The 13,873-nt window shown below is 46.0% G+C and overlaps 1 protein-coding gene across 1 annotated transcript in view; it reads right to left on the bottom strand.

The window, feature by feature from the left end:
* The window catches only part of LOC119455260 (cuticlin-1), a 104,253-nt gene that overhangs the window by 22,651 nt on the left and 67,729 nt on the right, over nucleotides 1-13,873 (bottom strand). The gene's annotated exons all lie outside the window — the stretch shown is intronic.

The following is a 13,873-nucleotide window of genomic DNA, read 5'->3' on the forward strand; positions in this document are numbered from 1 at the left end:
TGCGCTTCAGTAGTTAGCTTTCATTTTACCACTTTATAGCTTTGCTAGCATCTCGTAAAGCTCCGGGATAGCGGAGTCGGACATGCGATTCTATGTGTCACCTTCGCTTCCAATTCTTATACTAAGCTGAAATCTGTTCGTGTTTTATGACACACAGTTTCAGTGTTCTATAATCTCGCTGTTTATCAAATCTGGGCGATTTGGTAAACATTCACAGGGTAGGAACGAGCACAATATTGAGACAGACGAGGGAGGACATAGGACAGGCGCTCACTTACAACTTTTACGGTTTTCCATAAATATAAGTTGTAATTGAGCATCGGTCCTGTGTCCTCCGTCATCCTTGTAAATTTTCTGCTCCTTCCCGCCGGGTCTCTACATAATCTGGCTGCATTCTCTCGCCGTACGCTGGTAATCCGTAGGGAGCACGACTCCGCCAAATTGTCGTACCATCAGCATGGCCGCGTGGCACAGCAGCACTGATTGGCGTTACTGATATTGCAGCAGAGTTTACATAACAATCGCGGCCGCGGGAAGTCCAACGTATTGTAAATTTGCTAAAATGCCCATCTTTGAACTACACAAAATATGAGACAAGCTTTCAGCCGTCGGGTCTATACTATTATACGGCTTAACTGGAGAGAGAGATTCGGTCCTTATAGCAAGCATCGCAATCGACGACAGACTCGATTAATTTAGGGGCACGGCGCAGACTAAAGAGAATAAAAAAAAGGTAGGCAAGGTTTGGAACGAGGACGGCACATGACTAAAGGCGTTGGGACAAGTCCGATGTATTGATATCGAAATATGGACAAGAACGATATATGGATATGATTCTAAGTCACGCAGACGACACGCACACGGCCATCCGCATTAACACAAGACCCGAATATTGCCTAATCAGTACTGCAGCCCACCAAATGGTATTTATCTGTTGCCATTACACGGATTATCCCCTCTCGGTAAAGGACTGACAAAACCGTTTTTGGCAGGAAAGTGCCACAATTATGCAAGTGCGAAGCGCCTTTCCATCCTCAAGCGAGCTCGAAGAACGATAGTGGAGAGAGGAGGTGGAAACAGGAACTGGTGCCCCGTAGCTGGAGGGTTCTGCGACCCCACGGCAAGCTGCAGGCTCAAGTGCGCACACTTGCGAAAGAGAATGCGTAGCCCCTCCCACTATGCGCGCGCACGCACAAACGCAATAGTTGGAAGAATGGACGGCAGCGCCGTCTCGTGTCAAGCGGCGGCGGCGCTAAGCCGGCTTGACTAAATTGCCTTCAGCCCCGGCAGAGCTCATTAATCAGTCCACGGTGCAAGCGAAAGGGGTGAGACGGGGCGGCAACTTACGCGCTTCGGGTTCGTTCGCCTTCAAGGCGGAGCTGCATTGCGGCGGCGTTCATGACCGGCTAACCCGACCAACTCTCGCCTCTCCTGCTCCCGCCCCCTTACTCCCCCTACCGGCGTCTCGACTAGGTTGGGTTAGGCTTAATGAAAAAGTGTGGGTTCTTCCACAAGTTCGTCGTCCTCGGCCACTCGATCATGCGGCGCCTTATGTCCCCCGCCCCCCTCTGCTCTTCTTCTTTTTATCGACTTCCTGCACTCTTTCTGCGCACCGAGGTTGGAGACCTGACTGCGCCTTCGACCGATCGTCCGAAGCTTGTCGCGCATCCATCATGGCGGAAGCGTCCGGAGCGCGTCGCTACGCGGCGCACGTGCATTGCGTCGCAGCTGGAGTGCGCGCGCCTCCCAGCGGGCACCGCACCATTGTTCGGTCGTTTCACAGGCGGCGTGCGCTGTTCGAAGAAGCGTCTCCTCCTCCTGCAAGACGTCGTCTGCATTCCTTCGTTTTCTGCAACTATGTGACAACTCCGCTTGTCTTAATTGCTGCCGCACGTCGAAAGTTCGATGAACGTCACTTCATCCAACTTTCACTTCACTTCTTCCAGCCTCATGACACCAGGTGGCATTCTGTAATGTATCATTTTTCTCTAAATAAAGCTATGTTGCGTGTCAGCTGTTTTCTCCGTAAGCGAAAAGTTATTTGTTGATGATATTAATTGTTTATACATATTGTAACCCCGCTGGGAGTATTGCAAGTGTGGGGAAAATATTACGCATCAATAACAGACGAGAAATCGGTCAATGAGAATGAATTAACATTACCAGGAGGACAATTACAACGCTCTATAGACAAAAAAAATTCTTTAACATGCTGATCCGAGAATAGAACGTTAAAATTTTTAAATAGTGGGAGCTTCGAGTATATGAGGGTTTAGCGAACTTGTACATGTATTTACGCTTGTACAGCGTCACCAAATAATTAGAACATGTAGAATCATTAGGCATGCAATGTCGCGACGAGTTGAAGGCGAAATTAGATTCAGTTCAAAAGCTATAGAGGATGGTGAAGAGTCTCAATCGTATCTACGACAGAATGCACAGATTCTTTCTGTATGACTCCGTCCTCTTAACATCATCTTTGCGATACATTTCAACACTATGGAGCTTAATATTAACTGAATATACGTTTGATTGCTTTGTATGTTAACAGTTTAGTTTCTTGAGTAGCCGCATGCACAGTGCGCTGGAGGTACGCACGTCTTATTTAGTGCTGTATTGGATGTGCTGTGGATGTGCTTAGACTACGACAAATTATGCGTGAAACGGAGTCCACTGTATTTACTCTGGAACAGTGCATTCAGGAGCAAGGTATACACTATACAATCGTCACAGTTCACATACGAGTTTTTATTTATACAGAACACGGAATTTAGGTAATATTTAGCAGGTTACAGAAGTGTGGCAAGACACTGCTGCGAGATACCATTTGAGAACTAGGTTGGCTGCGTATCAGAAATCATTGTTGTTTCAAAAAGCAGACGACAAGCGTATGCGGTGTGGTATGCCAGGTATTTTTGTCGCAGATTTGCAGGAAGTGCTCGCTGAGGGAGGTCGGCGCACGTGGCACAGCTTGCGGACAGCTCTGGATCTGCCATCAGAACTTGGCATAAGTAAATGAGCCGGCAATGGGATGCAAAATGCTTAAAAGGCGAACAAATCACCACTGATGAAAAGTCTGCTCAACAGGTACGATGAGCCAGTACAAATGGCGATAGTAGGTTAGGGAAGATAGTGACACCTTACGTATAGTCATCAGAACATCAAATCGTTGCCTCAACTTTTCATTATGATTGCAATGAATATCCGATTTTTAACATCATCGTTATCATAATTCAGGCCACTGTAGGAAGACAACCTCTCCAAATCATATACCAGGCGCGCGCGCGCGTGTGTGCATGTGTGTCTGCGTGCGTGTGTGTGTGTGACTGTTTAGATAATACAGAATTTTAATAAACTGACTGTGGCAGATAGTACAATTCTAATCTTCAGCTGGATTGCTCAAAGAGGCCTACATTACTTGCATGCAAAACAGAAATGCAAACTCGACTAATGAGCTAAATATTACTCATTAACCTTTTAAGTAATTGCTCTACGGCATATACATATTGCAGTTTACGAATTGCAGCCGATGAGGTTACAAGCCATATCTACTTTGAACTAACTCTGAGGATACATACTCGTATGTTCAAACTTTTTCTATATACCGGGTCTTCCTAGGAAGATTTTAAGTAAAATTTAAAGATAGCCGTTCTAAAATACAAGCACAGTTCTTTCTGAGACATGCCCCCAGTGTTGGCGATCACGTGACGACGGGTGATCCGTGGTAACTAGTCGCTAATTACCAATAGTTAATTATATACTTTTAAATCTTTAGTTTCAGCGGGATCATCATGATTGGGAAAGTGAAGCGAGCTGTTCTGAGGAAAAAAAATAAAAACAAAGACGATCATTGTAGCCAAAGCATAGGTCGTTAAATTGAAATATTCAGCGGATACTCTAGCTATGCGGACACTCTAGCTATGCAAAAACATGTACTCTATTTTCGATATCTGTATTGTTCTTTTGTGCAGTGCTTTTGTTTGTATGTTTGCTTGTTTTTAGCAGCGATATGGGGAAAGCGGGACTCTTAGGTAGCCAAGTTTCCCATTTTGTCCCAATTACGAAAGAACAGCAGCAACAACAAAACCAACAGCGAGACAGAAAGAAATTAGGCTTTTTAAAAATCGAATTTAGTGCTTAGATTCCATTTGTAGCTTTCGAAACATTGCGCTTTCCGCATATATTCCTTCGGGCCCAAGTGAAAACAATTTGCGAGACCGTCTCTCCTGCCGAACAACGCACCTTTTTTCTTCGCGGTGATAGCCAATGGTGTCCGTAGTTCAGGATTAGAAAGCAGGAGTAGAACTTTCGTTATATTTAGCTAGCTGTTGATAAGCTGTCTTCAGCCAGCGGAGCAACCTTAATGGAGCTCAGAGCTCCTCCGAGAAGCCAAGAAAGGGCAAAAGGACATGTCGGATGCAGCGTGATACGCAGGTGTCTGCAGCACACATCTCCGCGAACCTGCGCGATGGTGAGTACGCACGGCCCTCCATACACATCAGGACTGACCATCCGCCTTCTCACTTCCGCGCCAGTGCGTTGACTTGGCGGCCGTTCCGTTAGGCTCCATTGTTCGTGCTCGACTCGCCTTTGTGCAAGTTACTACAAAGGCGTGGGCGCGACGGTCGCATTGTAGAGACGCTCCTTTCCCCTTCTACGGCGGCCGGCGATTTCATTGGGACCGTTTTTGTCTTCGGCGCAGCGCTGTCAAAACCCTCGCCTCCGAACAAATGTGCGTCCAGGTTGGCTTTGTTTAAACGCTCACCGCCGCACGCGCTAGGGGGTGTCACAGTCGAGGAACGGTTACTCTTGTGTTCACTCAAGTGGTGCCCATTCTGTCGCCTTTCGTGCGGTTACTTCGCATGTTACGTTCATCCGATCCGTCCTCCAGCCTGACTCTTCCTTCCGTGATTGTACCTGAGTCCTCTTTAAGCTGCATGTTGACTACAGCATTCGTGTGATCTCAGTGTTAAAAATTATGCGATAGGACCGATTAAATGAATCCGCAGCAAAAAGTTCCGAACGTGACAAGGGTTAACCTATCTTCAGGTTAACCAGCCTCGCTGTGGAGTCATTTTGACACAGAGACCGTAAAGCATCTTCATTTAGCGCACACGGTAGATCGACTGCGTAAAACTTTGCGACGGATGCGGCTGCAGGCGCTCGCCAATGCGACGTTGTGCGCCTATATGAACAGGGAGAAAGTGTTGACATGCGTTTTCAGCACTTGTTCATTCTGTAACGCACGCATGATTCTGCGTACTGAATCGCAAGTGCATTGACCGTGCCTTTCGGCTTTTGAAAACATGCTGCAGGCGACTTAACCACGGCTTGTCGAAACAAATTCGCTCCTTAATTAGCTCGACATTTATGACATATGACATTTATGACACAGATACAATTCTGATCGATTAGACATTTGTGCTGATTTCACTCTAAAAAACGTCATCGTTGTTTGGAGCAGTTTACATTCACAGACAAAAAGGTGACAGTTTACGCTACGGCTGGTATACTGAATGATAGACAGCGCGTGCAACACACATACAAATGGGGACGGACACAGCGCTCCTGTTTTTACCCTTTCTTTGGTGTCTTTTTTGCTACATTCCTACAGTCTATCTCACTCAGTATTAAAACAGTCGACAACAGTGCATACATCTTTTCCCTGATCGACATGCACGCCTTATCTATCAGAAACTTTCAGTTGAGCCTAATGTTTGGTATCTTCAACTTTTCTTTTTCTTCGTTATTGTAGATATTCATGAAGAATAAGTTACAGTCGCTGGCCGAGTCAAGATGAAAAAGCACGAAGAGACGTTTCGGAACCCGTACGGGTTCCTTGATCACACTAAACCGAGCAAGAACCGTGTGTCATTTGTCAACCCAATTTGCGACGTAATGAACTGACGTAGGTAGCAGGCAGATTTCCATCAGCTCTGTTGATACTCTCGTCCGTCGTTTGAAGCGTGAACGACACACGGCTCTTGCCTGCTTTAGGGCGATCAAAGAACCCATACGGATTCCGAAACGTATCTGCTTTTTTTTTCTATGACTTTGTCAGTGACCACAACTTCTTTATTATGTTACCTGACCAGACAAACTTTCGGCGAACTTTTGACTAGATAGGTATTCTTGTGGCCTTTACCGTCCAGTGGCACCTTGTTTCAAGCGTATTCTATTCGTGCATATTTGCCAATAAATAACGCTCATTCAATAATAATAATAATAATAATAATAATAATAATAATAATAATAATAATAATAATAATAATAATAATAATAATAATAATAATAATAATAATAATAATATAAACAACTGATATGAAGGACTCTTCTTGCTGCCAGCATTACACGTGGCCTCAGATATCTGTCACTGAAAGCATTTGCTATATTCGATAAAGATATCTTCACATCTTATGGAAATCTAATTGAGGTAGTTTAGGCACGCTGCCGAAGGCCTTATTTACGACCTGGGTGTCATTTCGGGCTGCTCTACTTCCTTGGTACCATTGTAGTCGGAAGGTGACTTTTGACGTCGGCGGAGGCGACGGTGCCCTCTGCGCTGCAAAGGTCACGCCTGGCGGCAGAGAGGCACTTGTGGCGTCGTTAGCGCCGCTCACATCCCGCGGGGGCGAGGGGGACGGTCGCGATGTTGGAAGTCCGGCTGCTACCGGTTCTAGGTTGCTCCGCTCGCGGCCTTCGCGCGGATGTGCGCTGCACAGACGATGGCTATCTGCGCGCCCAGGCTTATATGCGACTCGCATAGCAATTTCACTGCATGCTATACGAGCGGAGCGAGAGTGTCGCATCCTGGTTCGTAAGGAGTCGCTTTCGAATAATAAAATGAAAATACGCGATGATATCTGCACCTTTCCAGTCGAAGGCTGCCCGAGTAACAGGTCCGCGATAACGTTGCGGCTCATCGCGATTACCGTATTACACCGGCTAGTGGTAATGCCGTACTGATTCCGGTTTGACTGAAAGTTGGAATTCAAACGCATACGAAGGAAAGAAAACCGAAATGCACGGGCATTGTGGTAGGGGAAGCGCAGTAGCTCGACCAGTTGCGGATGGAGTGTGGCACCTGTGATGCTTCAGTGCTCTTTCGGGGCATATTAGGTTCCCTCCATTTCTCAATATGCACAGCGCTACGTGTACGCATTGAGAGGTCACGTGAAAGTATGCGAAAGTCGTGACGGTGGCATGTTCAATACTCAGCTGTTATTGCCCCAATTTCTTGTTGCACGCTTTCCTATTACGCAAGCACCCATAGTTTACATTTGCATTTGAGTGCTCATATGTCGCCACATTCGCCTTCTCTGCTATTCAACCACGAGTGGATCCAATACGTAACACAAACGACCATGGAAACTTGAGTATGCGAGTGAAGGTGGTATACGGTAGAAGTGGGCGTTAATACCCCGAAACGACACGTGGAGCGCGAGTGTACGTGCCCGAACAGGCGGAGATTGCAAGCAAAAGAAGACGGGGTCGTCGTGCGGCATTAAGTCGAACTGAATACCCTCACGCGTTCAGAGGACGTCACTGCAGTCTTTGATCATGCAACCCCGGGGTGCTATTCTGTACGTTGCCAAATTGCTCCATATTGTCAAATTCTGTAATGGCGGCATTTTGAGCCAATCACAGAGGCCGTAGGAGCCCTCTGGACCAATCAGAGCCGAAAAGATGGCGACAATAAGTCGAATTCACCATCTTCCGAGACGCCGAAGCTAGATGGCATCAAAGTCGCATCCTTCGGCGCCGTTTCAGAGACCGAAAATGAGGGACCGTGGCCGTGGACTCGCGCAAGGCTGCTGCCGCCGCCGAGTCTCGGTCACAGATCTGGCTCTGCGCCAGCGTCCGTTTGCGGGGAGCTGCGCGGATGTGCACCACCTCCTTCAATCGACGCCGCGTGTCCCCTTCTCTTCCTAATGAGTGTAGAATCTGCCGCGCAAATTGAGCAACCGCGAAGAAAGTGCGGAGGCGGACGGTCGTGTCACACCTATGTTTAAACCAGCGAACCTCTGCTGCACACGTCTCCCACCAGCTGTCTCTGTATCGTGGGGGAACACCTGAATATAGCGAAACAGTTGTCTCCGTACAACCGTCCCCTTCTTACAACCCGCGCCGGTCTGAAAAAAAAAATTAAATTAAATTAAATTAAAATAGAAATACTAGCCATTGACGAAGTGCATAAGATGGTTTGTAAGGAGATTTGAATGGGAGCTCTTGCGTTATTAGCGCCACCTTGCCAGCATTGTGCGGAATGTTCAACCGTGAACGAAAGTGTACGGACCACTGCTTTTGACAACAACAACAACGACGACGACAACAACAAGAACGATAATTATTATTAATAATAATCATAATAGTCATAGTAGCAGTAGTAGTAGTAGTAGTAGTAGTAGTAGTAGTAGTAGTAGTAGTAGTAGAAGTCGTAGTAGTAGTAGTAGTAGTAGCAGCAGTAGTAGGTGCTAGTAGGTTCTTCGTTATTTAGACGCACAGGTGAAAATTGGCGAGTATTCGTGTGGCAAAGTTTGGAGTGCAGTAGTCAATTTCAGGCTGCGTGAATAAGCTGCAAGGAACTCCTTCTGTCTTTATAATTTTTTTCTTGAGTCCCGATTTTTCTTTTATATTGGACAACGCCAGACAAGCTTAGGTACGCGGCTTCCGAAGCAAAGTGACTCACGCAACGCATTCTTAGAAAAACGGCTAGACGGAGGCCGCCTTTACCTCGAACAGCTAACGTTCGCTTCCCGTTCGCTGTCTGCAGCAGCAGTGCGCGACGGCACCATCTTTCGTCATGCCGAGAGACGAAGTGACATATCGCAAGCATCGATCGTTGCTTCCTATAAGACTGCAGTGCGGCGTGAATTCGTGTCTTTCTCTTTGTCCCTGACAAGAACACATGAAACCAGAAACGTGCGTTCCTCTTCAAAACCGCCCTAAATTTTCGATGAGCTATTTCACGACGCCCCTAGCTGTTAATGATAGTTCCGAAGTAAGCTGGCGAACGTCCGCTCTTGTACCAGTCGTCGAGCGATACCCAAAGGCGCTGGCAGTTTCCTTGAGCGTTCATATATATATATATATATATATATATATATATATATATATATATATGCATGGCAGTTGCTTGAATAGCGTTACCATAAAGTTATTTGCATCGCATTTATAGTGTAAAATGTAGTGTTGGAAAGTACGACGGAATATCAGTGGTAATATGGCTAACCTTTAGTTTCTAGCGTTTTTATAAACAGTTCAATACACACACAAAAAAGAAGACAAGAAAAGGGGAGAGAGCACCATGACAGTGCGAATAAGTGTAACGTGGTGAGTATATAGGTTCACTATGCGAATGGAAGAGACGTATGTGTGGAAGAGGTTAAAGCATTTACTTCAGTATATGTATAACGAGAGTTCGGAGTTTAAGCTCGGGCTGCGTTAAGGCTCCACTCGTCTGTCTTCTGAGGAGCTACTTGTGAACCACAAAAATTTTCTTTACGTGCTGACGTATTTTGAGCGTCAATTCACACAAGTTACATTAACATTGATGTTGCAGCGAGATAAAGTAGCGCAGGAAACTGTTAAGCAATGCATACACGATTCCATAACGGCGTAAATGTCTGCGCATTTGTCAAGCCTTCACAACAACACGCTCCCTTGTGGACGCGCGGCCGTTGTGTATCCCGGAGGAATTCTCGCTCTCCTTATGCACTAGGTTCGGCCTTGGACGGAAAGGCAGCTTTCTTTTGACTCGTGCATGCCGAGGTCAAGGCCTGCGCAGACACATTATCCCACCTGCTCATAAGTCCATTGCGTAACACGCTGTATGAAGGAAATAAAATACGTTCTTTGCGATTGATTGCTGCTTTGTGTTTACATAATCTGTCTTTCACACTTCAGAATTTCTCAGTCTCTCATTTTTTCAAAATACGACAATTAATATTTATCTGACAGAATGAAAGGAGAGATGCCTTGAGTAGGCTACGAAGAAAACTCTGTTCCTTAAAGCCCGTAGGAATAAAAGGCTTGTACATGTATGGAGAGTAGCCAACGAGTAGGAACAAAGGTCCGAAAACAGATCTCTCAGAAGTAAGCGTTTTTTTTCGGAATCAGAATTAAAACTTATTCGTAATTAACAATGTAATTATAATGGTATATTTATCCTCCTGTAATTGCTTATTTGTGTACACACTCTCCCGAGGCGTATACTCTTGTATATTTCTGCCAATTTTCTGCCCACTGCAAGACGAATCGGCGGTCGAATTAGTGTCATTCACTAGAGGCACCGTAGGCAACCATAATTACGTATTAGCCGTTGTCCATCACAATCAGAATCATGGTTCACTTTTACGCATGACCTTTCGTCTGTGGGTAGTGTAACATTCTGCACTTCACTACGTCGAACATATTGAAAATCTTTCTCTGACGCGGCCCAAGAGCAGCACAGCCGCCACCTCTACAAATAATGAAATTGCGCTGAATTCTGATAACTCGCAAAGGAATAAAAGTGTACATGATTCGTTGTAGCTTCAATTTATGCGTGTATTTGTCTGTATATGTGCTTCTACGTTTTCCATCCCGACTTTCTACGCCTATCTGTGACCAGACGACATATGTATTTTGTGGCCCTTATTGTGTCATGGGTACCACCTCATGGGTAACATTTTTTTTCAGGCATCATCTCGCATTATTATATATCAATATTAGTAGTAGCATAATTAGTATTAGTATATTAGAGTTATTACATTTCCTTTTAAGCGAAAAGGAGCATCCAGAGCCACTTACAGATGCCAACGTGTGCTAGAGATCGTGCATCGAAATAAAATAAAGCCAGAACGCAGCGGCCTTTCCCTAAGCCGTACACTAGTCGCACGAGGAAGACGCGCGGCCTTGACGATGCACGCCGACAGGACACGGCTGGCGAAGGAATGCTTGAGGATGTTTCGTCAGACCAGGAGCTGAAGGGGGGGGAGGAGGCCCGACCAGGTGGGACGGCGCTCGTGTATGGCGATCTTCTGTGGGCTACGCCGTCAGCGACTACGTTGCCGTAATAAGAGCAGCCGTACAAACAGCGCGAAAAAAAAACAAAGGTACTATAACAGCGCGCTCAACAAAAGATGGCCACGCGGTGGCACTGGTGCCCTCACTGACGTGCAGACACGCCGAGAGTGAGAAAACAGTCAGTGAGCGGTAAGAAGAAAGTCTGCGCTGAACGTTGCTTGCTCAGCCGCTTCCGCCTCGGTCTCTTCACGAGAGTCCTTTCAGGAAAACTGTGCGGCCAGTTGGCATTTCTTACACAGGTTTGACGGTTCCACAAGGTAGGACGGATCGGTTGTATGAGTAGAATAGATAGAACGGAAGACTTTTATAACAAAGTGGAAGTATACATTGCTAGTTGTCTCGTTCATCCCCGTATTTTTTTAGCGGATTATTTGATGCGCAGCGAGCTGCCCCAAATTACAGAAAACGACGTGCTAGCCCTGTAGGTGCAGGTTAATGTCGACGTAGCACCTAATATTCTAATTTACAATTCATAAACATACAGTTGTTGCTAAAACTGAGGGTATCCGGTCAAATAGGCATTGTCTTGCTTACGCATGGCATTGGGTTCGGATAAGATAGAGCTTAAGACGAAGCTAGAAGTGCTGAAGGGAACTACTGAAATTCAAAACTACTATATGGAAAAGGTAACAAACAGCACACGAACAAACCGCCGGCATTACTTCGTATAACTTAGCATCACTTCGTATAACCAGGACCAGCTATAGGAACCGATCAGCTCCGCTGTGTCTTTAGCCTTGCGCCACTAGTGCAAGCTACCACAATGTTTTTTTTTATTTATGAAATACTGCAGGCCTTGGAAGGCTCAAGTAGGAAGGGTAAAGTACATACACAATAAACAGTCACCGTCACCATTATAGGGTGAATAAATCCCTCTTTTTATTTTCATTTCAATAAAAAAAAAGCAGTACATGTACGGTATACACGTACGCGTAATAATGACGAGTTCTTTGTCACTGTAACAGTATAATATGTAACTGTAACTGTACATTGTTATCGGCGAGTAAAACTGCGCTCGCCGTTCAGGCCGCAACGAAACAGTGACACCGGCTCAGGCTCGGCACGTCGAGGGATGCGTGAGTGTTGGCACAAACAACTTCTCGTGCGCAAGTACCGGGCGCGTTTCACCCCTCTCGATGTCCCGGGGGATGACTGTCGCATACTATACACCGGCCGCATTATAACCACATTCGAGAAACTCACGCCATCCACCATCCATATTCACGCCATCCCCGAGTCGCCGATCTCTTCTTCCGTCATTCGCGGGTGAAAATCCGCTGGCAAGTTTCTCGGCGAACATAAATTGAGCGGTGCATGCCACGCGCGACAACGAGTTGCGTCGCGCTCATCGGGCAGTGTTGTCACGTCTCTCCAAGCTAGCGAATTCTACCGCCCCCCCCCCCCCCCCCCCCCATCTTATTTTTTTTTTCTGCTTGTTCCCTGCTACACATTCAGCTGTGCGCTTTCTTTTTTTAGGCAAGCGGCGTGTGCGATGCAAGGTCGAGTCGCGCCAGGCCTCCTTGTGCATTCTCGACCAACCCTTGCCTCGTGCAGATATCCAACAGTGGGGAGAACGGAACAGCAATAGCGGGGATTTTTACGGTGACTTATGATAAGAGCCCTCGAGATGAAACTGCTGATTGTTATTCATTTAGCGCCCCTCGCTTTTCGCTTCCACGACCTCGCCTTGTGCTTCTGCCAGACACGGGCCTGGCAAACTGCTCACTTTCAGAGCGTCTTCAACGCCGAGATTTTTTTAAACGTTTTCTTGGAGTATCAACGGTACGTTCGTGTACTTCAGCGGAAACTATAGCTGCTTTTTTTTTCGATACTGGCGGAAAGATCTGCAATTCTTGCGACACATTGGCTGTGTCAGGGATCCCTTGTGCCATTTTTTATTGTCGCTAATATTTTTGCCAACCTTGATATAGCCGATGTAGAATAGGCTGGCGCTTCAAGCCTTTTTCTCTTAGCCGATATTCTTACCGCTGGAAATATTCTGATCATGATGTGGTACAGCGTACGTGCTTGAGCATTGTGACATGGGCGGATCGGGCGTATATATCTATTTGATATTCGTAACGGGCCGTACCACTCTCCTAGAGGAAAAAGACAAAGGTGAACACTAATTGTCACAGCATATAGACCTATATAAGCTGCCCATTTAAAAAGTCGCTGCAAGAAGAGGTTTTTAGAGCATCAATAATAAATATTTAGAGAAATCTTGCCTTCACAACGGACATATCGTGATAGGAATGAAACGCGTGATGCTTTTGAACGGGCGAGTTCAATGATTAAGTGCTTGGAGTGTTGGCACATGCTGTTGCTTTACTCATGGAGATTTAAGCGCCTCAGGCAGGCATATAGATACCATTGATGCACACAGTTTTTAAATTCTTTTTTCATTTCTGGTTAAACTATAAAAATTCACAGGGTCTCTTTTGTTATCCCGAAGATGAATTGAAGGCGAAAGCCCAAGTGCCGGTGCATTGAAGACGGACGCATGACGTACACATCCCCCTTAATTCGCTTAGTCTACTTCGCTTAGTCATCCCTCTTCATTCGCTTAGTCTACTTCGCTTAGTGATCCCTCTTAATTCGCTGAGTCATCCTAATTCGCTTACTCATCCTCTTAATTCGATTAGCCTAATGCGCTTAGTCATCCTCTTAATTCATTAAGGCGTCCTCTTAAATCGCTTAGCCATCAATCTTAATTCTATTGCCTTTATCATGGGCTAGCGAAAAACGTCTCCATCGCGGAAGTTTTAGCAGTTCAAACTATCTATGAGGATTGGCTGAGAGTGAA

This window comes from Dermacentor silvarum, chromosome 6 (assembly GCF_013339745.2).
Source record: "Dermacentor silvarum isolate Dsil-2018 chromosome 6, BIME_Dsil_1.4, whole genome shotgun sequence".
NCBI classification, from domain to species: Eukaryota; Metazoa; Arthropoda; class Arachnida; order Ixodida; family Ixodidae; genus Dermacentor; species Dermacentor silvarum.